Source organism: Euprymna scolopes, chromosome 36, assembly GCF_053919585.1.
Source record: "Euprymna scolopes isolate OS-2025 chromosome 36, ASM5391958v1, whole genome shotgun sequence".
Lineage (NCBI taxonomy): Eukaryota > Metazoa > Mollusca > Cephalopoda > Sepiida > Sepiolidae > Euprymna > Euprymna scolopes.
The window spans coordinates 94,562,499-94,587,498 of record NC_136517.1 but is presented as its reverse complement, the minus strand read 5'-3'; the positions used below and the strand labels follow the sequence as shown (position 1 = coordinate 94,587,498).

The 25,000-nt window shown below is 33.2% G+C and overlaps 1 protein-coding gene across 1 annotated transcript in view; it reads right to left on the bottom strand.

Annotated features, from left to right (window-relative positions):
- Positions 1 to 25,000, bottom strand: part of LOC145260684 (haloacid dehalogenase-like hydrolase domain-containing 5) — a 98,786-nt gene that overhangs the window by 72,730 nt on the left and 1,056 nt on the right. The gene's annotated exons all lie outside the window — the stretch shown is intronic.

Here is a 25,000-nt window from a genome sequence, read left to right as displayed (position 1 = left end):
CTGCAAAGGCCAACTCTGTAAACTGATCTCTTGCGAGCCAAATTTTCGCCCAAAAACTGATTAAAAAGCTTGCTGCATGTCTGAATCCCCTTCATGTAAAATTTCAAATGTTTAGACGCAAAATTGGCTGAATAGTTTGCTAGAGACTGCAAAAGTAAAATCTTTTGAACTTTGACCCCTTGAAAGCCAAATTTTCAGAATAAAAAACAAAAACATTAACAAGCTTGCCCTATGTCTGAATACACTTTACGTAAAATTTCAAATGTTTAGACCAAAAATTGGCTAAGTAATCTGGTAGAGGCTTCAGAGGTCAATGTTTTTTTAATTTTGACCTCAATTATGACCCCTTAATATTTGTTTTGGACTCAAATCAAATTATAAAGTTAGACCCATGTCCAAGTAACGTATATCTAAAATTTCAAGTGTTTAGACACAAAATTGTTGGAGAAGTTCAGTAGAGTTTTCAATGGTCAAATTGTTGAACTTTGACCTCTTAACAGCCAAATTTCTGGCCGAAAACCGATTAAAAAGATTTCCCCAAATTTCAATACCCCTTATGTAAAATTTTGAGTCTGTAGACTAATTTTATAAATATAAAAATGCATTCTACAAAAAAAAAAAAAAAAAAAAAATCGTGGGTAGGTCGTGAATAAATAATTGATTTTTATTACTTAAAAAAAAATATATCAATCAAAACTTTAATTAAAGTTGTGTAAAGATATAAAAAGAAGCAGTCTTGTTTATAGAGTTTTTTTTTTTTTTTTTTTCTTTTTTACACAAAGGAGTCACCACTTATCAAGGCCTGGAGGCCAATCGAGGATAAGGGTTAATGAGTGTACAGTAGTCAAAGTGACAATATCATAGTAATCATTAGTAGTGCTAAATTGATTACTTAAGAGGGCTTAATTTGTTTACATTGGATTTGAACAACTATATTGTAGCCAGCTGGAAAGCAGGTAAATGGAACAGAGTTCCACAGGCATGCAGTTTTAAGAACAAAGATTTGTTCATGGAATCTATGTTTAGGTTTAGACAGATAAAGAGCGGGGAAATTATTGATAGGGGCTTCAACTAGGCGAGTGTTTTTCGTAAAAGTCAGGCCGGTGGGAACCATAGATTGGAGCTCAGACGAGCACTTGCCATGAAAATAACGATAAAGCAGAGACAGGCTCACAACATCTCTTCTGTGGGAAAGAGGATGCAAGGAAGAGAAAAGGGCATCCCCCACTAGGCTATGAAGTTTATTTTTAACTCTATCAAGGCAGGATAAGCTTGGATGTACTTGACTCTTATACAAGTAGAGAACTGCATCAGTAGAGAGATTTCTACTGGAGCGACAGAACAATCCCACCATTTTTCCAGCAGCCTTGGCAACAGATTTGATGCACGTGTTCCATCTCAGATCAGAAGTAAAGGTCAGACTTAAAAGCTTGTCAAAACATGGAGCCTCCACAAGATGAGAGCCATCCATTTCATTGAAGCTTGGTTTTAGATGCATTAAAATTAACCAGCCACCCATTTCCCAATTGCACCACGTGATCAAGATCAGAGGAGAGAGAATCAGAGAGAACTTGGTCGTTTATGGTCTTTGAAATGTTGCTATAGATGGTAGTGTTGTCAGCATAAATGTCTACGAATTATCTTAGGATGTGATTTGAGAGATCATTGATGTAGATCAGGAAGAGTTGGGCCTAGGATGGACCCCTAGAGACGCGAGCACTAATACTGTGAGCTTCTGATTTCTACCCATGAACCACTACTCTTATGAACCTATCAGAGAGAAATGATTTAATAATTTAGAAAACATTTCCAGCTATACCGTAGCTGGAGATTTTGTGAAGTAAACCTTTATGCCATACCCTATCAAAGGCCTTTGATATGTCAAGACCAATTGCTCTAGAAAGGAAGCTTCCGTCAAGAGATTCGCTAATCCTAGGAGATAACTGTTAACACATCTGTTGTAGATCTAGCAGAATGGAAACCATATTGCATGTTACTAAGGAGGTTATTTTTTGTGAGGTCTTTGACTATTTCTCTATTTAGCACAGATTCCAACAACTTATGACGCACAGGGGACTGATTGGTCTGTATTGAGAAGGAGATGACGGATCACCTGAATTCTTAACTACAGGGCATACCGATGAGGTTTTCCAAGGTGTTGGGAAGCAATTCTCCTTAAGACAACACTTAAATAGCTTTGTAAGTATGGGGTGATGTGAGTGTGTAGGTCAAGGTAAAGCGGTGTCGAGCGATATGTGTCCTTTTTTTTATTGAATTCGGTTGGGGTTCGTATTCCATACTTCGTCTGGTTTATCAAAGTGTCTGTCAGTTGCATTATCTCATACTTTAAAAAAGCACATGGCTGTGAGCAGTGTTTAAAAATAATGGAAAAATAGTTATCTTTAAAAGCATCTTTTAAAGAAGTTACATTTGTAAATAGGCAAAAAAATGTAAAAGACTTTTTTCAAAGAACATTCACCATTTTAAATGTTATTTGTTAAAAAAAAAAAAAAAAAAAAAAAAAAAAAAATGGCGGACGTTTAGAAAATCCCCCCACCCCCGATACCTCTAAATTCCAGTTTTTACCTATTCCTGTTTTTGTTTTTTCACATTAATCTCATCGATTACAAACTTAACTTTCAGATTAAAAAAAAAAAAATTTTTGAAAAAAAAAAAAAAAAAATTTTTTTTTACTTATGGTTGGGGATCAGTTTTCAATTATAACTTTTTACTTGAACAATACTTTGTGACCATCACAGGGAAAAATATAATATAAGGGGTTAGGAAGGGAACTTCCACCCTGTCTCTCATCTATTTCATCCGCTTGAAAGAATCCCAACAATAAGAAAATGTTGTTTTTTTTATATTTAATTATTTGCTTTGAATTTAAAAAAACTATTTGTTTGCCCTGAATATAAATGTCCCATTGGCAATGCTCTATTTTAGCGTCAGACAAAATGTAGGACTAACCAAGTTAATTTAAACTAAACAGAAATATTTGTATCAAATACACACCTGTGGAACTCTTCCATTTGCCTGCTTTCCGACTGACTATAATATGGTCGTCTTCAAGTCCAACGTAAACAAGTTCTTGACGAGCCGTTCCCCTTAAGTAATCCAATTTACCAAATTTCCACTAACAATTACGACATTGTCCCATTGACCATTTATTAACCCTTATTCTCGAGTGGCCTCTGGCCTTGATAAGTGGTGACACCTTTGTAAAAAAGAAATAACTAAGAGTTAGACCTGTTGAATTGTCAGGGTTTTTACCCATAACTCATTCATTTATCGCATTCTCGAAAAACCTGTAAAAGTCGTCATTGACTTGGAAAGAAATTATAAATTTACTCTACCCCCCCCCCCTTTTTTAGACGGGAATAATCACCGGTCACGTGAGAGAGTCGCAATATTTTTCTCTGAACTGAATAATTGAAAACCGATTTCCGACGATAAAAAAAAAAAAAAAAAAAAAAAAAAAAACAACAATTTTTTTGGTTTTTTAATCGATGAGATTAACGTGAAAAAAAAATGTCAATTGCGGAATCTAGAGGTGGGGGTCAATTTCCTAAACGACCTCCCCCACCCCACACACACACCAATTTTTAAGAAATTTTATTCCAGCCGGGAATGAAGCATCCTACTGGATGCTAGACATTCAGGGCAATTGTTTGTATCTCTCTTGCACTTGGGTTTACAGAATATATTGGCTAACTGGCTTTTGAAATTCTGTTTCATGAGTCAAGTTGCTCCTATAATAACTGGAATGATAGCGATCTTCCTAAGATTCCAATTTCTTTTCAAGCCATTGGTATTTCGTTATATTCTCCCTCTCAGCTCTGTTTAACTCAATATGATTGACGACACTAACTTCTACTAAGGTTGCTTCTTTCCCCCTTCTTGTCCCATCTCACTATGTCAGCTTCAATATCCCCATTTTCTAGGTACGTTGCTGTAAAAATTGCATAGTCATAGTCGATGGTGTATGACTTATTTTCAACTGTTTTTTCTGGTAAACATGTTCCCAGAACTTGCTGCTGCATTCAATATTCGACATTTTACAGATGGTCCAGTCGAGATATTTACATGCTCCTTCATATATATATATATATATATATATATATATATATATATATATATATGTATGTATATATATATATATGACCTCTTTTTTGCCCTATATTTTTGGCGCCTTTTAACGTCATTTGTCTGGGTCATTTTTTTTTTATTTTTTATTTTTTTTTTTTTTTTACAAAGGCATCACCACATTATCAAGGCCCAGAGGCCACTCAAGGATAAGGGTTAAAGAGTGTACAGTAAAAGTTGGACAATATAGTAATCATTAGTAATGAAAATTTGGTAAATTTGATAACTTATATGGAACGGCTCATCAAGAACTTATTTACTTTAGACTTGAACACAACCATATTGTAGTCAGCCGGAAAGCAGGAAAACGGAAGACAATTCCACAGGCGTGCAGTTCTAAGAAAGAAGCTTTGTTCATGGAATCTACGTTTAGGTTTAGGCACAGATAAAGAGTGGGGGAAATTATTGATAGTGTTTACAGCTAGACGAGTGTTTCTTGTGAACGTTTGGCGAGGGGGGACCATAGATTGAAGCTCAGTTGAACACTTTCCATGAAAATAACGATACATCAGAGACAAACTCGCAACATCTCTTCTGTGAGATAGAGGTTGCAAGGAGGAGAAAAGGACATCTCCTACGAGGCTACAAAGTCTATTTTGAACTCTATCAAGGCAGGACAAGTCCTTTCTAGCAGCTCCTGCCCAGATGTGGCAACAGTATTCCATCCTTGGACGTAATTTTGACATTGGCTTTTTTATTTGATATTTAATTCCATCACCATTCAATTTTTTCTCTCTTCACTCTTTTTTCTCTCTTCTTCACTCATTTTTCTTGATTACGCCTTGCCTCGGCAGCCGAGTCTAACTCATATCTTATTTTTCTTTAATAACATTATTGGAATTCTTTCCTCTTTTCCTTGTACATATTTGTGAATTATTCCACAGATTTCGTTATTTGGATTATTTTGAACCATCTTCCAATTACACAATTCTCTAGGATTTTACTTGTGCGAATGGAAATTTAACTAACTTTCTTGGATTTGCTTTTTTTGGATTTTACCATCATTGGTTACGTTACCTTTCATCAAACTATCCATTCACGTGAAATCATCTTTTTCTTCACCCTATTCCTTCTGCTTCACTTTTTGTTATCAAGTAAGATCTTTGACTTACTTGTAGTTTCATCAAATACTTTTGCAAGTAAAATCCAATCCCGCATTTTGCGAAATCGTACCCTTTGATGAGAAGGAAAGTATTTCTTCGAAACTCTGTGGATTAAGGACTATATACTTATTTAGTGTTTCCTTTTTCAAATTAAATGTTTTTTAACACGCTTCATTAACTATTTGCTCTTATATATATATATATATATATATATATATATATATATATATATATGAAAATCGATACATTTCAAAATTTATAAAAACAAGTGAAGCATGCATGGTCCCCCCGTGAGTGCACGGTGAACGAGAAATAAAAAAAATGCCTCCCTCCCCATTTAGCCCCAAAAGTCCCCAGGGGATGTCAAATCCTGGTGAAAATGACCAAACGATGCAGTTTTAGATCTTAACATATGTAAATTTGAGTTCTGCACCATGCAAAAAAAAAAAAAAAAAAAAAAAAGAAATGACTAAGTCCATCATTTGCCCCCCCCTCATTTAGCCCCCAAAATCCGCAAGGCCTTAACATATTTAAATTTGAGTTCAGCACCATGCAAAACTGCTAAATAGACATACACAGAAAATTTTGGACAAATATGGTAAAATAGTCCCAAAAATGGAGTGTTTTTATTAGCCCTAACAGAGCCCCTGGGGCACAGCCAAGACTTATCACGAAGTATAGATAAACAAAATTATATAGAAATCACTTAGTTATAACTTTTCAGAAAGTTTTATAAAAATCCAAAGTATCAATTTTTTTTTTTTTTTTTTTTTTAATAAGCACAAAAGTGGCAATTTAAGCCATTTTAACACAAAAAACACGGGGGGGGGGGGTCCAGGAAAATCCGTTCTGTTACTTTTTTTTACTCATATGATGTTTAATGTTTGTGCAAAATTTCAAAAAAGTTCCAAGGCGTACTTATTGAGGAAAGTGCGGACAGACAAAAGAATGAGGGTGAATTTACAGGCACCCCCCACCTTTGTCGGGGGGGGGGGGGAATGTTTTTAACATATGATATTGTTCAATTTTTTTTTTTTTACAAGTGAGTCACTACTTATCAAGGCCCGAAGGCCACTTAAGGATCAGGGTTAATGACTGTATGGTGGTCACCAAGACGACAGCATAGTAATCGTTAGCAGTGGAGATTGATTATTGATTACGCAGACCAGCGGAACATAATTCCTGGCAGTTCTAGGAAACAAGTTTGGTTCATGGATCATGGAATCTACTTTTAGATTTAGGCAAAGAGAGCGAAGGAAATTTTTGATAGTGGTTGTAGCTAGACGAGTGCGTTTTTATGAAAATTTGGCAAGAGGGGAACCATAGATTGAAGCTCAAATAACAAGCTCAATGCAGTTATGTTTCCTGCTTCAGAACATATGGTTGTTAGTTGCATTCCAATAGAAAAGAATCAGCCCACAATCATAATTTTTGTCTATTTTTTTTTTTGTTTTGGCATCTTTCAAAAATTTGCTCTTGCAACCCCCATTTTTTTTTACTAGCGAGGCAGGGGGGGGGGCTTTGCTCAGTTGTGATATACGCTTAAATATGATATTTTAATTTTTCCAGTTTTTGTATAACTATTCTAGAGTCGTAATTTCCAAAGTAAAAAAAAAAAAAAAGAAAAAAAAAAGTATTTAGGTGCCATCAGCTAGAATCGAAACCGAAATCAAAACTAGCATTCAAAGCTGGTGACGTTAGTTACCACTGTACCAACGTAACACGCATATGAATTGATTAAAAATAACCTAAAATTAATGTACAAAATGTATAAAGATTTTTTGGGTTTGTATTATATATAAAACTGGATATATTTTTCGTGTTTTTATTCAATGTAACATGTTTATTCAGCTCGAAAAGCATACAGTGTTTACCGATGTATTGGAAAATTCAAAAGGAAAAGATGTTATAAATAATAAACTAGACAAAATACTGTTAGAAATTCACTCAATATATATTACCGTGACATAAGTTGACATATATTCGGTGGTTTTTTAATAGTATTTTGTCTAGTTTATTATTTATAACACCTTTTCCCAAACTTACCATGTTAAAGAGAGTGTTGGGCGCCATTTTGAATTTTCCAATACATCGGTAAACACTGCATGTTTTTCGAGCTGAATAAACATCTTACATTGAATAAAAACACAAAAAATGTATCCAGTTTGGTAGAAAAGTAACTTATCTTTGATAATATTTATTGTTATTGCTTTTTGACCACTTTTTTGAATCTATGTGTACAGTAATACAGACCCCAGGATTTTTTCAATTTTTACCCACTTTTGATTCCTTACAAACTTTTAACCAGCTAAAGACTCATAAAAGAACAGCCCATATAAAATCTAATCATTTGAGACCCCTAGCGGCAGCGCCGCTGCGCTCTGCGACTTTTTGTTTCGGAGGAGATAGAGCTTGAAAATATGGAAACGGACAGACAGACATATAGCTCGACTGTATTCCAAAAAACATTTTTTGTATTTATTTTCTTTATTTTCGTTTTAATTTCTTTTTTCGTGTTTCATCAACACGAAACGGAGCAAATCAAGACAAAACTATAAAACGTGTTTTGAAGTTTCCACCTTTTATTAGGATACTAGAAGATGTATCCAGCGTTGCCTGGTATTAAGCGTAACGTTAAATTCCTTAAAAAAAAATATGAAGTAAAAAAAAAAAAAAAAAAAAAAAAAAAAAAAAAAAAAAACGGAAAGAAATTGAGACATGTGAATGTTATGTTTTTCAAAACATTTCAGTAACGGTTTTGAAAAAAAACATTCACATGTCAGTTCACTTCTTGTAAGTAAAAAAAAAAAAAAAAAAAAAAAAAAATCGCGCTGAGATCGAAACCAAAACCTAAAGACAGTGAGTCAAGTACGATAACCATTAAACCAGCTTGCCACGTCCTTGAAAATGTTTTCAACCCCCGTGAAACAGATGACAAACATCGTAAATTGATCAAGTAGTTTTATCTTTATAAAGAAAATCTTTTTTAAACAATTTAAAGCGATCAATGTAAAACCGGTAGCATTACAAGTCTGATCTCGCAAGTTTGAATTATTGCGGACTTATCTGCCCTTGTTTTGTTTTTCAAGATGGCGACGCGAGAGTCTCTTTTTGCTTGCTCATAAAATTTGATTTTCTCAGTTAAAAAGAAAACTATTTGATCAATTTATATGATTTTTGGAATATGACATCTTCGTTCCGTGACGGGTACGGACATCAAAGATTTTTTTTTTTTTTTTTGTAGGCTGAATTTTAAATAAGAACCTTTTTTTTTTCACAATGAAGTAAGACACTATCAAAACCCCTAATACTAATGATTACTACAATACTATCTCATTGATTACTGTACACGCAATAACCCTTATCGCTGAGTGGCCTTCGGGCCTTGATAAGTGGTGACCCCCATGTAAAAAAAAAAAAAAAAAAAAAAAGTCGGGTTTGTATTACTGTACACAGATTCGAAAAAGTTGTCAAAAAACAAATATATAACAAATAAATGTTATCAAAGGCAAGATAGTTACTTTTCTACCTAACTGGATATATTTTTCGTGTTTTTATTCAATGTAACATGTTTATTCAGCTCGAAAGCAATACAGTGTTTACCGATGTATTGGAACATTCAAGATGGCGTCTTATTCCCTCTTTAACACGGTAAGTTTGGGAAAAGATGTTATATATAAAAAACCGGATAAAATACTGTTAAAAACTAGCTCAATATGTTACTGTGACATAGGTTGACATATATTCGGCGGGTTTTTAATAGTATTTTGTATAGTTTTTTTATTTATAACACCTTTTTCCATACTTACGGTGTTAAAGAGAGTGTGAGACGCCATCTTGAATTTTCGGATACATCGGTAAACACTGTATGTTTTTCGAGCTGAATAAATATGTTACATTGAATAAAAACACAAAAAATATATCCAGTTTGGCAGAAAAGTAACTTATCTTGCCTTTGATAACATTTATTTGTTATATATTTGTTTTTTTGACAACTTTTTCGAATCTATGTGTACAGTAATACAAACCCCAAAAGTATATTTTTTTTGTGCCTAAATATTTAATATTCCCATGAAATATTTTTTTTAAAGCAAATAGGTCACAAATGGATAAAACAAAATAACCAATGTTCTAACTGTATTTTCTTTAAGAAATGATTTATGTCGCCAAGGGTAAAAGCTTACCACCCGACAGGAACTACCCTTTGGGGGTCAGAATTCGGAGCAATGACTGACAACTAAAGTGACCCGTCCGTCAACCCACCCATCCAAATGTGGGGTGGGAGAGGTGTCTCATCAGCAGATGTAGTTTGGGGTCATCTCGAGGACAGATTTCACAGCTGTGTCGATGGCAGGTCAAAGTGGACTTAAGGGATAATAATTAAAAGAAGAACTCCACACCCGAACCACACGAGTTCGCAAATTCGGGTCCTTATCAAAAAAACTCATTTGAGGTCAGTGACTTGGGTCACACACAGGATTAAAGGATCCGGGAATGAAGGAGGGAATTAATACCTTGGTCAAGGAGGAGCAGGAGCGGTAATGCCACGGACACTTTACGTTGGCTGTGATCATACTCACTCAAAAATAAATAAATAAATAAACAAAATCTTAAAATCAACGTCGATTTCTAAAAACAAATACTAATTATTATTATTTTTTTTAATTTTTATAAATTTTTACGACGTGGCTTTGGCACATAAATTATTTACTTTTTAATAGACATATCAAAATGGGGGGAGGGGGGATTAAAAAAAAAAATTGTCTAAAATATATTCGGTTTATTGGAAAGAGCATAAAATTTCACATTGACCCTGAAAATATCGTAAAAATTGAATCAATAGAAAAATTTGGATAGATTTTTAAAGTTTAAAAATTGAAAAATACTGAAGTCGTAAAATTCGATTAATTTCATTTTACTGTTTTTTTTTTTTTTAAATAAAAAAATAATATTTCTATTACTTTTTATACAACTTTAATAGTTTATTTTGGAAGTATCCATCCATAAAGAAAATAAACAACCCACTTTTAAAGGAGAAATTACGAGTTTTTTTAATATTTTATTCGCAGTTTCGTGTTAGGGGTGTCAAAAATTCCTACAAAAATTCTGATACACCTAGGAAAGGCACTGTATCAGAATTTTTGTAGGGGCACTGAGGCAGCAGTGCAGCAGTGACTGCACTGCCCCCACTGTATTATAAACACCCCAACCTCCCCATGTTAAGCACGGCTTTCGGAATACCCCCCCTCATAAATAACCTCGAAAGCCGTTCTTCACATGGGTGGTTAGGAGTGTTCATACTACACTGGGGCAAACCGTAAAAAAAAATATCAAATTTTTCTTAACACAGTACGTAACGTTTACATAACTTGAACTTGTCTTTAGGATTTAACTGCAGCCGCCAAAAAAAAGAAAAGGCGCTCGGTTTGCATTTTTAAAAATAATTATGAAAATGTTCATGGAAAGGGAATTTGATTCTCGTTTATTTTTTGGTATTTTTTTAGATTAGGTCCACCTCCGCAATTTTCTTTTAAATGACGACTTTTAGAAGTTTTCTACTATGCTGAATACGGAAATCGCATTGAAATTTTGCAGAAATAATTAGTTATCGAGATATAAAAAGTTGTATTATGCATTGTATTCTTTGGCGGCCATCGTTTTTACGCGCGTGCGCTCCATAAACAAATCTACGCGCGTAACAAAGATGGCCGCCAAAGAATACAATATATATAGGTATTAAAAATAATGGTACTTATGCACTTACGTTACTTTGCTGAAATAATGTAATTATTTAGAAAGCCATTCTTAACATGGGGGAGGGCAAGGTGTTTTGTAATAATTCTGTACTTTCACATAGCAATTTAAAAGATATCGTAAAACTTGAATTTAACTTCAAAATATTATTTAAAAAAAAATAGCATCGTAACATAAGTGCATAAGCACCAAAATAATCATAGTACTAACATATATATATATATATATATATATATATATATATATATATATATATATATATATGTGTGTAATGTATATGTAATAGTAAATAATTATGTCAGCCACTTTAGAAACTCGTTTCTTATCGTTGAGCACTTTAGTTTAATTTCAACTATATTTCTCGCCGTGGTTAACGCTGGCCGAGCAGTTTGTTCCTTGTACATTTTTTTTTTTTTTTCATGGGAGTCACCACTTATCAAGGCCTGGAAGCCTCTCGGGGATAAAGGTACAATAATCAATAGGATAATATTGTAGTAATTGTTAGAAATGGAGATCTGATAAAGTGTCTTATTCATCAGGAATTTGTTTATGTTGGACTTGAAGACATCCAGGTTGTAGTCAGGAGAGAAGCAGGCAAACGGAAGAGAGTTCCACAGGCGTGCACTTCTAAGAAAGAAGCTTTGTTTATGGAATCTACGTTTTGATTTAGGCACAAATAAAGAGTGGGGTAAATTACTGACAGTGGTTTCAGCTAGATGGGTGTTTTTCGCGAAAGATTGGCGAGGGGTGGACCACAGATTGGAGCTTAGACGAGCACTTGCCATGGAAATAATGATATATATACTATCGATGTGTGTGTGTGTGTATATATATATTTACTTGATTTCTCCGGCCTTGGCAGACGTGTTTTAAATATTTTCTCCAGTGCTTTTTTTGTACACATTTGAACTTTTCTTTTAATGATTTGGAACTCATTCCATTAGTGATTTTTTCCAAAGAATTCTGCCTTTTGGATCATTTTGGACCATTTGGAATTTACCTGTTGGATTGGAAGTTTTTAATTCGACCGTGTTTGGATTTTACCATTCTTGGATTTTTTTACCCTTCACCGGACTATCCATTCATGTGAAATCTTTTTATCATTTTTCTTTTACCTCACCCTTTTTTTTTTAACCAAGTAAGATCTGTGACTTACTTGTAGTTTAATTAAATACTTTTACATGCAAAATCCGATCCCGCATTTTGCTAATTCCTGCCCTCTGATGAGAAGGAGAGTATTTCTTCGAAACTCTGCGGATTAAGGACTATCCACTTATCTTGTGCTTCCTTTTTAAAATTAAATATGTTTTTAACTCTTTTTCAAGATGTCTTGACATGTTTTATTAATCATTTGTTCATATATATATATATATATATATATATATATATATATATATATATATATATATATATATATATATATATATAGTAGTAAGTTATGAAAATATATATGGCAATTAAGCTACACAGAATATCAGGTTTATGCAAAAGTCTGAATGAAACACGGAATATTCTTTGTAGCTTAATTACCATATACATATATATATATATTCATAACTTACTATCTAGCTCTACCTATTGAGCACTGTTGAAGTAAATACTGAAAATTCACGCATAAAATTATATCTTTGCATATTAATGTATGTGATTAAATGAAGTAATCATTATATATACACACAGAAGCAAACAGTTAATAAAACATGTTAAAAAACACTTTGAAATGAGTTAAAAACATATTTAATCTGAAAAGGAAACACTAATATCTGGGCAGGAGCTGCTAAAAAAAGCCTATCCTGCCTTGACAGAGTACAAAATAGACTTCGTGGCTTAGTGGGGGATGCCCTTTTCTCTAACCTGCAACCTCTCTCCCACAGAAGAGACGTTGTGAGCCTATCCTTATTTTATTGTTATTTCCATGGCAGGTGCTCGTCTGAACTCCAATCTCTGGTCCCCCCTCGCCAATCTTTCACGAAAAACACCCATCTAGCTGAATCCACTGTGAAAAATTTCACCCACTCTATATCTGTGCCTAAATCAAAACGCGGATTCCATGAACAAAGCTTCTTTCTTAGAACTGCACGCCTGTGGAACTGTTCCGTCTGCCTGCTTCCCACTGGACTACAACTTGGATGTCTTCAAGTCCAACGTTAACAAATTCCTAATGAACCGCCCCCTTAAATAAACACTTCATCAAATCTCCACACTAACGTACTGTACTTGCAATAACCCTTATCCCTTGGCTTCCGGGCCTTGATAAGTGGTGATCACTGTATAAAAAAAAAACTAGATAAGTGGATAGTCCTTAATCCGCGTAAGCTCTATTTCCTATTTGGTTTTATTGAGCTTTTACATCTGGCTGAGATAATTTTATAAATATTAATTCTTTAATTTTACCATCTTGGATCATTTTGGTAAATTTAATTGTAATTTTTATTTATATATATATAACAAAGAATTAATAAAACATGTTTAAAACACTTTACGAAGAGTTAAAAACATTTAATTTTCAAAAAATAGACACAATTTATATATGGTGGATTCTCTGATCGAAGATGATGAATGAGGGTTCAGTATGCAATCTTCAGCAGCTCCCAAGCTCTGTGACACCACACGCATAATTGCAATCCTGTAGAAGTCCGGCACACTCCACCGCAGATGCTCATTAGTCAGATGCCTTCTCGAATGAACAGATAACCCTACTTTGCCGTGTGTTTTGAAACCACTGGCATACATATTCATTTTTTTGTGGATTTTTCTGGTGCTTTGCCTTCGTATTTGCACGAAGGGCGTCCCTATGACGAAGGCGGTTATGTTCAAATTATTTGGTCCCTAGAAAACACATCTTATTTCATTCGCTGCGAACCTCTGCTGCAGTGCTGCACTCTCCAAGGAACGTGGAGAAATTCCGCAACGCTTCAGGTTGTCTTTTAGTTTATCTTTGTAATAATTGGGCGGCAAGAATTTGTCAGTTGCCCATAAAAAAGTTGCTTAGGAACTCTTAAGTCATCTGTTCTCACAAGATGACCCGACCACCGCATTTGTATCCTGATCAAAAACGACTCAATGCCAGTGATTTCACATCTCTCCAGTAATTAACTATTTGGAACACGATCCTGACATACATTCAATGAACTTTTGAATAGTCAAGTCGCTGCCTGATGATATCTGTTGTTTGATTGAAACAAGTGGCTATTTGTAGCAGCGGGATGTGAGCATGTTTATATAACAATAAACAAGTATTATCAGCTCTTTTTATTGAGCACTATCTAACAACCTCGTTGAATTCATTAGTCCATTACTTTTGAATATAAAAAAACCCGAGTATATATATATATATATATATATATATATATATATATGGTGATTGTCACTTCTTGACAGAAGAAGACCATCTTCCCCTTGCTTTATTGTTGATTACTCATTCATTTTCATGTATTTTTTAAATATTTTTTTTTTATAATCATGTACACATATATACACTTATACACACACACACACATATATATATATATATATGTATATACATGTGGAGAGGTGATCAAGAATGCATCAATTCCTATTTTCTGTGCGAAAGAAGGTGGCTCTTCAGGCCAGCCCTGCTTTTACACAGTCTGTTGCAAAGGTCACACTTAAACTGAGATTGAGGGATGCCAACTGGTGCTGCTCTACTGTGGACGCTCATATGACGCTTCAGGCCTGCACTCGATTTACAGACTACAGAGCAAACAGAACATCTGCAATGTTTATATATACATACACACACACATATTAAACATCATACCAGTTGTGACAGGAGCAACTGGCCTAATAAAAAAGAACCTTGAAAAATACTTAGAAGCAATCCATGGAAAACCAAGTTGTAAGGAAATACAGATAGCAGCCATAAAGGGAACAGTGTCTATTCTTAAAAGAGCCCTCGGATATAAATTTAAACTATAATAGAATCAAGTGTTAGCCCCAGGAAGGAGCCTCTTGATCTCTTAAAACTAACAAAAGTAAAATTAAAAAAATAAAAAGTGAAAATTAGATAGTAAAAGATATATATTTTAATGCATGTATTCATTAGTTATTTCAAAATTACCACAATTAATTTAGTCCTATGGAAATTGAAGGATTTATATAGATCTCTGATAGGTTGCTTGGGGGGACCTTTACCATTCAACGAAACACATGTAAGACGCATCATACCAACAATAAAATAATATGAATTTTAAATATACATGTGCCTTTGGAAGGTTTATAAACGATATTACACACACACACATTATATATATATATATATATATATATATATATAGGCTGATAGGAAGGGCGCGGTGGATACTAGAAAGCCGATTGGCTAACTAAAATCTCAATAGAAGATGCGCATATAAAAACGACAAACAACCACAGAATTCACGCATAAGCCTGAAGAGTCCTAGAGTGGATGACATGCGGAATATTCAGTGCAGCTTAATCGCCATATACATTTTATAACTTACTATATATATATATATGTTAACGTTGGGATGATTAATCAGAAAAATCTGAACGTTTGGGGTATTGGAATTGGAAAATTTTGTACCTATCTTCCGATGCCAAGAAAAGATTCCTTTAATTATGTTTTTTAATTTAATTTTTTTTTTTTTTTTTTTTTTTTAAAACATCTTCCAGTGCTGGAAATAATAATTTAAATATTTACTGATTTTAAATTATTAGTAAAACTAAAATCTATAGATCATCCACCATATATTTTTCACATTTTAGAAAATATCTGCACATTTAACGTGTTTTTACGGTAATTGGAAAAAATAATTTTATTGTAAAACATTTAGAAGTTTATAAAGAATCGGAATTGGTAATTGTATCGGAATCGGGAAAAATATTGAAATCATCTCATCACACACATATATATATATATATATATATATATATATATATATATATATATATATATTATAATGATGGGACGATTCCAATAGTTATATATATACATGTATAACAAATGATTAATAAAACGTGTTAAAAGACATCTTGAAAAAGAGTTAAAAACATATTTAATTCTTGGATTTTTTACCCTTCACCGGACTATCCATTCATGTGAAATCTTTATTTTTTCTTTTACCTCCCATTCCTCTTACCTCACCCTTTTTTTAATCAAGTAAGATCTGTGACTTACTTGTAGTTTCATTAAATACTTTTACTTGCAAAATCCGATCCCGCATTTTGCTAATTCCTGCCCTCTGATGAGAAGGAGAGTATTTCTTCGAAACTCCGTGGATTAAGGACTATCCACTTATCTTGTGCTTCCTTTTTAAAATTAAATATGTTTTTAACTCTTTTTCAAGATGTCTTTTAACATGTTTTATTAATCATTTGTTCATATTATAAGCTCTATTTCCTTTTCCGTTTTATTGAGCTTTTACATCTGGTTGAGATTACTTTACTTGTAAATATTAACTCTTTAATATTTATAATATATTTTAAGTTTACCATTTTGATTACCTTGGTAAACTTATTGTAATTATATATATATATATATATATATATATATATATATATATATATATATATTCTGTCAAATTGTAAATTTTAATTTACAATTTTAAATTTTTATTTCCCCGATAATAAGTTCTACTTTCTATTGTGTCTGTATTGAGCTTTTTAATTTGATTGGGATTAATTCATTAATATATAAATATTAATATATATATTAAATTGAAGTTTACCTCTGATTGTGTCGAGTAAACATTTCATTTCTGCTGTATTTTTATATATATATATATATATATATATATATCAGGGGCGGAGATGGAACTAGTGCCACTCGTGCCCGGCACGACCAATAACTCGGTCAATATTATTCAAAATTGATTAAAAAATAGATCGTTTGGTCAGAGAAATGTAGCCGAGAAGCGAGAAATTGTCAAAGTTACGCGCCCAACTCCTTTATTGGTGAATAAGGTTAGAACTCGTTCGTCCCAATCCATTTGGTTGAATGACATTGACTGGTTATGTGCGAGTAAATCTGAGTAAAAACTCTATTGTTGGCCTTGCTTGCTTTTCACGTTTAATCAGGACAATCATGGACTTATACTGGCAAGGTACGTTAGTCAATCTGTGCTATACAATGGAGAGTCACGCAATAGCAATTATGATGACTTAGTTTGGGTCCACGGACCATGGGTTGGGAACTGAAGTTGACAGAGGGCAGTGGGGGCACGAGTAGCAATAATAGGCTAGAGTCGCCACTGATTATATATATTATTTACTATAATAATTATTAAATATCTCCACACACACTAGTGTTTCATCCTTTTGGGAATCATCAGTGCAGGGTGTCATGATTACCGTCGGTTGAGAGATTCAATCCCGGCAACAAAGCCATTTCTGACTCCATTAGCAAGGGACAGAATCCAGCGCCAACTGCGAGAAATATCGTTGAAATTTAAACATTTATTTTTAAATGTTTTAAGGTCTGTCAGAGTGATTATAATTTGCGTGCGAGCTAAAGTGACTGACTTTATTTCAACTGTAAAGTGCTCAACGATAAGAAACAATTATTTACTATATATATATATATATATATATATACTCGGGGTTATTCATTGAACTTTTGAATAGTCAAGTCGCTGCCTGATGATATCTGTTGTTTGATTGAAACAAGTGGCTGTTTGTAGCAGCGGGATGTGAGCATGTTTATATAACAATAAACAAGTATATATATATATATATATATAACTACTTAACAGGTATGGTATAATAAATTATGGGGTTTATCTATTTTATTTTTACTTTCATCATATTTTGCTTTGGTTTTGATACCCCCAAATTCGAAGCTATCTCTTTACAACCCTTCCTTTTCATAACCTATCATACTTTCATAAATCAGGCTCCATTTTCTGTAGGCTGTTTTTGAACCCAGTCAACGCCAAGTGCTTTTGCTAGTATATATATATATATATATATATATACACACACACACGTTTTATTTTTTATTACCGTATCTTTCTGTTAAGTTACATTATTGTTTCAGCTACCCGGCCGTATTTTTGACCGTCTGTAGCTTCCTCAGACTTTTTACAGAAATGTTCGTTAGGGAGCTACAGACGGTCAAAAAAACGGCCGGGTAGCTGAAACAATAATGTAACTTAACACAAAGATATGGTAATAAAAAATAAAACGCATATTTGCTCTACAACAGTATTGAGCACTTTCTTCAGTTTTTATTAATTACCATTTCTACTAATATATATATATATATATATATATATATATATATAATTAGTACTATAATTATTTTGGTGCTTATGCACTTATGTTACCATGCTATTTTTTAAAATAGTATTTTGAAGTTTTACGATATCGTTATTAAATTGTTAGATGAAAGTACAGAATTATTACAAAACACCTTCCTCTTCCCCATGTTAAGAATGGCTTTCTAATTATTTTTTCAGCAAAATAACGAAAGTGCATAAGTACCTTTATTTGGACCCAGCAATGAAGCCATCTATGACACCATTAGACAGGGAACAAACTGCTCGGACAGTGTTAACCACGGCGAGAAATATAGTTGAAATTAAACTGTAAAGTGCTCAACGATAAGAAACGAGTTTCTTAAAGTGGCTGACATAATTATTTACTATATATATATATATATATATATAATATATATATATATATATATACACAAAGTTAGTACTATAATTATTTTGGTGCTTATGCACTTATGTTACCATGCTATTTTTTTAAAATAGTATTTTGAAGTTAAATTCAAGTTTTACGATATCTTTTATTAAATTGCTATGTGAAAGTACAGAATGATTACAAAACACCTTGCCCTCCCCCATGTTAAGAATGGCTTTCTAAATAATTACATTATTTCAGCACAGTAACGTAAGTGCATAAGTACCATCATTTTTAATACCTACAGACACTTCCGGGAATCATCAGTGCAGGGAGAAGATTTGAACCCAGCAATGAAGTCATCTCTGACTTCATTAGCAAGGAACAAACTGCTCGGCCAACGTTAAACACGGCAAGAAATATAGTTGAAATTAACATTTATGTAAATTGTAAATGTCATTCAAAATGGCTGAGAATGATGTGATTTTAACATCATGATCTGCGCACGTGGGCTTAAGTGATAGACTTGTTTTCATTTCAACGCAAAGTTCAACAGTTTATATAATATATATATATATATATATATATATAAAGTGTTTAACATGTTTTATTAACTACTTAAGAACAAGTAGTTAATAAAACATGCTAAAAAACACTTTGAAAAAGAGTTAAAAACATATTTAATTTTAAAAAAGGAAGCACAAAATAAGTGGATAGTCTTAATCCGTGGAGTTTCGAAGAAGTACTTTCCTTCTCATCATAAGGCAGGAATTAGCAAAATGCGGGATCGGATTTTGCTTGCAAAAGTATTTAATGAAACTACAAGTCAGTCATCGAGCTTACTTGGTAAAAAATAGTGAAGCAGAGGGAATAGGAGGGAAAAAGGTCATTTCACATGAATGGATGGTCTATACATATATATATATATATATATATATATATATATATATCTACATTACACACAGTTTTCAATTGAGATCTATTGTCCTTCACTATATATGTAAACTTAAGAGTTAGGGTTAGGGTTAATTAAGTTTTTGTGGGTTTTTTTTTTTTTTCATGTTAGAGCTTTTATTAATTTTTCTTGTTAAGTCAGCAAAATAAAGTACTAAGTTTGTTAAAAAAAGAAAAAAAAAAAAATTGATATCAAATTAAATCTTTGTGAATATTTTCATTTTGTCACTACGTCTAAAATTGCCAAGTAACCCCCACCACACACACACACACAACAAATCGTATCTGAAATGTCTTTCAAAAATAATTTCTATTACTTCCAGCAAATTAAAAAAAAAAAAAAAAAAAAAATTCTCCCACGTGATGTGTTCTTGTCAAGTGTTTCCAATATGGGGGATCAGGTTACTAAAACGTAATTAAGAACGGGTTTGTATTTTGTTACAATGACAATTTTGCTTTAATTAAAAAAAATGTTTCAGAAAAAAAAAAAAAAAAAATCGAATGTTGCTTTAACTCGAAAAGTGTTTCATTTAAATTAAATTGTTAAAAAAAAAAAAAAAAAAAAAAAAATCCAGTTTGTTATTTAATGTGAGATTTTCTATTAAATTATAAGCAAGCCCTTCCCCCTTCATTGGCTGACTGGCCACCGACTGTTTAGACCAATCAGATTGGTCAAGATTTTAGCCACAGAGCGATGAGCTTGGCTGGTTTTTGAATGCGTCCTTTTTTCAGTTCCAGATACAGCAGCCATAAAGGAAATATGGAACTCAACTCTACGGATATGAGGCATTTGGCGCCTCCACTCTTCGTCTCATTGAGACTTTATTTTTTTAAAACTTAATGATTAGGCTCAATTATTATACATGTCTCCCAGAGATTTTGTACGATCAGAATTATTGCCGTCTTTAATAACTTCTTCAAATGAACATGCTTTACAAAATCCTCTGATGTCGACTCGTCGAGAATTGAATCCATCATCAGAAGGCATCATTTCAACGCGTTCAAACGACTGTAATTAATCCGATCTTCGAACAGTGCTGAACCCGAATTCCAGTTCCAGCTGAAAATTAATGGACTATTACCTTTCGAAGTGTTCCTATTTACAATGCCACCCCACGGGACAGAGTTAGACACCAGGATCGTTTTTTTAATGTGGAGAAAAGGAACAAACATAAAAATTGTCTCAGTCGTGAAGGATTTCTTCTCCACCGACAGAGAACAAGAAATTGAAGTGTAGATCTGAAGAACAGATACTACACTTTGATCTTGACTCGAAGGCCATTACCTTTCGAAGTGTTACCAGCTCTATTCAGAGGCAAAATAGGCATTTCTTTTTTTTGCAACGAAGAACAAATAAAATTTGTGCCAAACTTTAGAATTATGCTTTGTTGGTTAATTTTTTGCCACTCTCTTGAAGCTAAAACAGGCGAGAAGAAATTTCTACATTAAATTGGAATTATTGCCCCCTAACAATGTCTCTTTCCATGTAACACAGAAGTGTCCCTCGTTTTGTAAACATTTTTTGTATCAAAAGTTCAAATAAGGGATAATTTTGAATATTCACTGCTTAGTCTGACAGGCCAGCAGCGACCGACGGGGGGACTTTTCTTAAAGAAATTCTGATTTTGCCTTTTAACTTAATTATTTTTAGAGTGTAATCTACAATTATATAAATGCAACTTTGTCTGTGTGAATTCATTCCTTATAGATTCCAAAACGGCTGAACAGATTTTCTTTAAATTTTACAGAACTTTAGTGTATCAGTCTGGGAGTGATCTTAGTTAAGTTTTGTCTCAGAATACCTCCAATAATTACCGATAATCGAAACCGTTATTTTAATTTATCAATCATCGGTAAAACCATTTTTTTCCATGTCCTTGCTTAGCAACCATGATAGAACAATGGGCTGTGAAAATTCTACTGTGGATAAGTTGATAGTATTTTTTTTTTTTTTTTTGCCTGATGTGTTCCGTAGGTTTAAACTCTTCACGTAAATTTCTTAATTTTTCATTAACTGCAAAGAACTTTATAAGACTTGAAAATTTACGTGTTTTTTTCAGCAGTGCAAAAGTAACTACTGTTTCTGTTTTTAAACGTCCATTGAACAAGCAACTGATCCCGAAGAAATTGCAAAACAGTCCACACAAATATTGGGTTTGTATTACTATACACAGATTCGAAAAAGTTGTCAAAAAACAAATATATAACAAATAAATGTTATCAAAGGCAAGATAAGTTACTTTCTACCAAACTGGATATATTTTTTGTGTTTTTATTCAATGTAACATATTTATTCAGCTCGAAAAACATACAGTGTTTATCGATGTATTCGAAAATTCAAGATGGCGTCTGATTCTCTCTTTAACACGGTAAGTTTGGGAAAAGGTGTTATAAATAAAAAAACTATACAAAATACTATTAAAAACCCGCTGAATATATGTCAACGTATGTCACGGTAACATATATTGAGCGAGTTTTTAACTGTATTTTATCTGGGTTTTTATTTATAACACCTTTTCCCAAACTTACCGTGTTAAAGAGAGAATCAGACGCCATCTTGAATTTTCCAATACATCGGTAAACACTGTATGGTTTTCGAGCTGAATAAACATGTTACATTGAATAAAAACACGAAAAATATATCCAGTTTGGTAGAAAAGTAACTTATCTTGCCTTTGATAACATTTGTTATATATTTGTTTTTTGACAACTTTTTCGAATCTATGTGTACAGTAATACAAACCCCAAATATTCAGAGGTTTCTTATATGTCGGTTTAACAAAACATAGCCCCCAACAACCAAACACAAGTAGTATGCCCGGCAACACAAGATAAGATTTTTTCAACACAGTTACAAATTGTAGAACTATACAGCGACAACCACATAAATTCTTACAACGATAGTCTTAGAATAGATAGTCGCTGTTGATCCTGTGGTTTCTTTCACATACGGTTCAAGAAATCATGGCTCCCACCAAACCTCGCCAAAGTAGTTGGTTTTGAGCTGGAAGAATAGCTGCTAAGGGGACAAATCAGAGAAATTGGATTGTTGCTGGCACGTTGTATTCACTGTGTGGGTGCTACGTTGATCAGTAAGGTGTCAATATAACCGAAATTTACTAAAATAATTTTAGGATTACAAAAACATGTATTTTTTTTAGATTAGGTCCACCTCCACAATTTTCTTTTAAATGACAACTTTTAAAGGTTTTCGACTATGCTGAATATAGAAATCGCATTGAAATTGTGCAGAAAATAAGTAGTTATCGGGATATAAAAAGTTGTATTATGCATTGTATTCTTTGGCGGCCATCTTTGTTACGCGCGTAGATTTGTTTATGGCGCGCACGCGCGTAACAAAGATGGCCGCCAAAGAATACAATGCACAATACAACATTTTATATCTCCATAACTACTAATTTCTGCAAAATTTCAATGCGATTTCTGTATTCAGCATAGTCGAAAACTTATAAAAGTCGTCATTTAAAAGAAAATTGTGGAGGTGGACCTAATCTAAAAATTTACCTAAAAAAGGCATAAAAAAGCGCTATTTTTTAAATAGTATTTCCACGTTTAAAGTTTTATGGGTTTTTTTTTTATTTAATTGTAAGGTTAAAATACAGAATAGGTACAAAACACCCTTCCCTCCCCATGTTAAGAATGGCTTTTTAAATAACGTTATTTCAGCACGGATCACTCTAGTGCATGACGTTCTTAACATAGGATAGTTGGGGGTGTTAAGAACGGCTTTCGGAATAAACACCCAACCTCCATGTTAAGAACGGCTTTCGAGGTTGGGGGATGTTTATTCCGAAAGCCGTTCTTAACATGGGGAGGTTGAAGTGTTTATAATACGCTGCGGCAGTGCGGCAGTGCGGCACTGCGGCACGTCGTAAAAATTTATCAAAAAAAGACAAATGGCGGCGTGCTTGCTGTTGAATACGTTAAGTTTGGGAAAATTAATTCAAACTAAAAAATTATACAAAATACTGTTAAAACCCTCAATATATGTCCGCCTATGTCACGGTAACATATATTGAGTGAGTTTCTAAACAGTATTTTGTATAATTTTTTAGTTTGAACTGATTTTCCCAAACTTAAGGTATTCAACAGCGAGCACGCCGCCATTTGTCTTTTTCAAATATATCGATAAACACTATGATTTTCGAAATACGGAAAATTGGGGGGAAATGGAATTTCTCTACATGTGAACACCTAAAAGACTGAATACAGGGGATATATTTATCTCTCTTTTCGCCACTTTAATAGCCGACGTTGTTTTAGCCGATAGCGATAAACTTTTTTTTTTTTAATAAAAACACAATAGCAATTGAATTTTCATAATTTTTGGATATATTACTATTTTCGACATGATAATTTTGCTTAAAACGACATATTTAAAAAAAATCTATCTGTCAACTCTTTAACAAGCACCAATATAAGTTACATTTTGAATAAATGAGACAAGGCCATCAAAAGCCTTGGTAGGAGAGGGGGGGAGTAATGCGGGTCATTGGTCGATGGTGGTCATCCCCCCCCCCCCGTGTACTTCTGCAGAATACGAACCGGGCTATATATATATATATATATATATATATATATATATATATATATATATATATATATTTCAATAGGATTTTCAAGTTATATTCATTTTTTATGTATCTTGTTTATTAAATTGTTAGACGAAAGGACGAAATAGTTATAAAAATTAAGAAAACAAAAAGCTCCATCGCCATGTTAACTTTAGAATAATTTTTTTTAAATAATAATATTTCAGCACGGTCCGTATTCTGTATAGGTACCTCTTTCTTTATTTAAAATTTTTTTTTTTTTTTCTTCAAAACAGACTAAGGAAAAAATTTTGGTCAATTTTTACGACGTGCCTCTGCCTCACTCACTGCCCCAGTGTATTATAAGCACCTCAACCTCCTGTTAAGAACGGCTTTCAGAATAAACACCCACCCTTCAACCGCGAAAGCCGTTCTTAACATGGGTAGGTTGAGGTGTTTATAATACGCTGGGGGCACGTCGTAAAAATTGACCAAAATTTTTTACTTTAGGGTGACAAATATCAAGTGAAATAACTCTTAGTTGAAAATACATATCAAAAGTTAACTAACCAAATAATTTTAAAGACTAACCCTAAGCTAGTTTATTTCTATTTACTTGTATCTACACGAGGGCAGAGTTAGACACAAGGTCTTTTTTTAACACCACCATTAATCAAGGCCAAAATCCACTTAAGGGTGATGCTTTTTTTTTTTCTTCTTTTTTTTTTAAAGTAGGGGAGAGAAAGAGGGTATATCCAGCATCCTTTTTTAAAAAAAAAAAAAAAAAAAAAGGGGGCATTTAAGTCACGGATTTTACGCCCCCCCCCCTTTTCGGTCCCACACAGACTAACGAAGAAAAAAAAGTGATACTAGTGCACTTATTGA